The 3,840-nt window shown below is 45.4% G+C and overlaps 1 long non-coding RNA gene across 1 annotated transcript; it reads right to left on the reverse strand.

Annotated features, from left to right (window-relative positions):
• Positions 1-473: 473 nt before the first annotated feature.
• LOC128413392 (uncharacterized) lies at positions 474-3,840 on the reverse strand. Its single transcript, XR_008330321.1, has 3 exons — positions 3,755-3,840; positions 3,087-3,257; positions 474-601 (listed from the first exon to the last, which is right to left on the reverse strand). It is a non-coding gene; the product is annotated as an uncharacterized LOC128413392 (long non-coding RNA).

The raw sequence follows: 3,840 nt of genomic DNA on the forward strand, positions 1-3,840 counted from the left end.
ACATCACCTTGCTGACAAAGGTCCGCATAGTTAAAGCCATGGTTTTCCCAGTAGTGATGTATGGAAGTGAGAGCTGGACCATAAAGAAGGTTGATCGCCGAAGAATTGATGCTTTTGAATTATGGTGCTGGAGTCCCATGGACTGCAAGAAGATCAAACACATCCATTCTTAAGGAAATTAGCCCTGAGTGCTCACTGGAAGGACAGATCCTGAAGCTGAGGCTCCAAGACTTTGGCCACCTCATGAGAAGAGAAGACTCCCTGGAAAAGACCCTGATGTTGGGAAAGATGGAGGGCACAAGGAGAAGGGGACAACAGAGGGCGAGATGGTTGGACAGTGTTCTCGAAGCTACAAACATGAGTCTGACCAAACTGCAGGAGGCAGTGGAAGACAGGAGTGCCTGGCGTGCTCTGGTCCATGGGGTCACGAAGAGTCGGACACGACTAAACGACTAAACGACAACAACAGAGCATCAATGTTGCATGCAGAATGTCCCGAGTTCAATTCCCGGCATCTCCAGGCAGTCACTACCAGTCAGAGTGGGTAGTTCTAGCTGGATGAGCCAATGCTCTTATTAAGTAAAGGCAGCTTCCTACGTTCCTAGGTACAAAAATTAAATCAGGGTGTGATCAAATGTTTGCTGACCACTGATAAGGAAAATACATGTTTTCCACGAAGAAGGATTCCACACTTTGATGTGACAGTGCTGTATGTTGCATGCATGTCGCATGTGACAGCCATCTTCAAATATGTCACATGGAAGATGGAGCAAGCTTGTTTTCCCCTGCTCTGGAGGGTTGGAGTCAAACCAATGGCTCCACATTACAAGAAAGGAGATTCCGACTAAACATCAGGGAAAGCTTTCTAACAGTAAGAGCTGTTCAACAGAGGAATGGTCTCCCTCGGGAGGTTGTGGACTCTCCTTCCTTGGAGGTTGGGTGGCCATCTCTCATGGATGCCTTAGCTGAGATTCCTGCATTGCAGGGGGCTGGACTAGATGACTCTTGAAGTCCCTTGTAACTCTACAATTCTATGATTCTATGTAAATACACACATCTGTATGTAGTTCCTTGCCTGAGAGCTCCAGTACTGCTAGACAGTGTTGAGTTTATTATGGAGCCTGGCAGTCACAAGGCAGGCAGAGTCATGCAGCAAAACAAACAAAGCAATTCTGGCTCCATGACCTCTGTCAAGAGAATAAAACAGCCCTTGAGAATACAGAAGTAGGCTAGCCCCACTTGAGACCAAGGGTATTCACCATGCACGTGGCTTTATAACTCAACTTGGAGAGGATTTTTGACATATAGTTTCCCTAAACAACGACAACGGAGCCAGAAGTCAAAGGTTTATAGACTTTCCTTGAATCTCTTATAAACAAGTGTGAATTGATCCTGATGGGATTTTATTTTTGTTGCTGCTCTTTGAAAAAACTTCAAGGCAGGTATGCATGTTGTTTCTGGATCACAGCCCCCAGCCTGAGCATTTTGAATGCAAAGCATTCGTTCCCAAACTGTGTGACGGACTATGTTGTTGTGCCGGAAGAGAGCATGTAGGGTGCCATGGAAAAGAAATACAGTGAGCCCCAAATGCTCACCCACAAAGGAGGTTGCCACTGCGTCTTTGCATGATGTACTCCTCTCGATTTTCTTCCTTCTAGTCCGGCTCTGTGGGGAGGCAGATTCATTCTGTCTCTCTGCATGGGTGCAGATGGATCATTCAGCCACTCCTGATGCAGATGTATGGCCTACTTTTGGCAAGGTATGTTGAATGGGTTACTGCTCTGAGCTGGCCTCCTCCCAATCGAGAAACATATCTAGATCGATTACTCATACAGAGCAACAGGAAGTGGACTCCTCCTCTAAATGTGGCTCATTCATTTCCTGTTGGCTTTTGTTTATTTATGAACTGTCTTGGTATTTCTCCTTGAAGTCAAAGGTGGCATACAAATAACAGTAACAATAATATATTTTTAAAAATAAATTATTCCACTATGTAAAGGCCCATTATTTCAGCAATAAGGGTGAAGTGTTTGGCTAATTCTGTTTCAGGAAAAAAAGACCTGTGGTCCTCACTGGTAGTTTGGGAAATATAACAGAAATGGGGGGGGGGGGAATCAGTTGGTCAGTCAAGTGGGCCTGCAGTTGGTCAGTCCAGTTCTTCAATAGCAAAAGCTCTCAGATTTTGTAATAGCAAAACTCCATACTCAAAACTCCATACTCCCGGGCAGGAGATATAGAAGTAGAATCAGCCGTACCAACAGGCTAAAAAATAGCTTCTATCCGTGGGCTGTTAGGCTGTTGAACGAAAAATAACATGGTGAAATTGACTTGCGAGGTGGTGTGTTGTTAGATAAGAGATTGGGTTTTTTTTGGAGGGGTAGCCTCATTTAATTTCATTGTACACAGGTTGTACAATGACAATAAAGGTATTATTATTATTATTATTATTATTATTATTATTATTATTATTAAAAGAAACAGGCCCAAGCACAACACAGCAACAGTGGCAGCTGCACCAAGTGAGAGGCCAAGTTGACCAGCACATAGCTACTGGGACAAAGCTATTGGGAGACTTGAAAGTGCAACCATGTTGATTTTGGACCTCTGTGTAATTCTTGTAAACGGAGCTCTCATCTCCAGCGAAGCTAAATTGAGAATAAGAAAGAGAATGAAGTTTGAAGAAGCTATGTAGCTTCATTGCGGATGGAGTCAAACAGGGTTCAGATTTGTATACAAGGTAACTGGGAAAATGCGCTGTTCCCCTGGGTTATTTGGCCCATCCATTATTCACAGCTCAGCTTTAACTTGTGCTGCCTAAATGGAACACGTCAAAACATGAACAATCAGTCCATTGCGGGGAGGAGAAGGGAAGAGGGTGGCTCTGAGGACACTGTGGAGTTCTGAGAGTGTCTTCAGCCAATGGGCCCTGCAAGCAGCAAGCAACCACCCTCGCTGTATCTGTGCAGGCTCCATTTAGCCATTTGCCAGTAGATGGAGTAGTTAAATCATCTGTCTGTCATCCATCTCTTTTGATCTGTTTCTAAACGGCCAATCTCCACAGTTTGTAGGCACTGTTAAATTCTCACCTCCTGGCTTCAAAGTGCCTTGACAGCCACATCTTTCTTGTGCTGGGCGACGAGTTTTAGGTTTTATAGCGAACCTCTCTGAACCAAGAAAGAGGAAATAGTTCAAGGCTTCCCCGAAGGTGGAATGAGATGAAACAATGGCCTGGTGGCAGGCGGTGCTCACCCTTACTGCTGTGGTGGCAGAGGGGCGGGTGGGTAGAAGAAGGCAGAACAAATGAAAGGGGAAAGAACAGAGCCCACAGTGTAATTTCAGGTCTGAATACTGTTAGAACTAACTTTTAAACAGGGAGATGACTGCCCACTAACCCAAACAGCATCATCATTTCCGACCAAAATACAAATAGAGTCCCATTGTGGCAAGACTGCAGACTTTTCCCACGAGATCAGGGATGGATAGGAAACCAGTGTACCTCTAGATGCTGCTGGACTACAACTCCCATCATCCCTGGCTATTGGCCAGGCTGTCTGAGGTTGGGTTGATGGTAGTTGAGGTCCCAACAACATTTTGTGGGCCACAGGCATTAGGCCAGGGTTGCCCAAACTTGGGTCTCCAGCCTTTTTTGTGAACTACAACTCCCATCATCCCTAGCTATCAGGAACAGTGGTCTGGGATGATGGCAATTGTAGTCCCAAAACAGCTGGAGACCCAAAGGCTTACGCTATCCTACCTTGAACCTTGCAATCCCCATCCTTCTGAATGAGCCACCTGTTATCCACCCGAAAATGGCAGGTGTATGCCTTGCTCTTCCTGTTA

Source organism: Podarcis raffonei, chromosome 5 (assembly GCF_027172205.1).
Source record: "Podarcis raffonei isolate rPodRaf1 chromosome 5, rPodRaf1.pri, whole genome shotgun sequence".
Classification (NCBI taxonomy): Eukaryota; Metazoa; Chordata; class Lepidosauria; order Squamata; family Lacertidae; genus Podarcis; species Podarcis raffonei.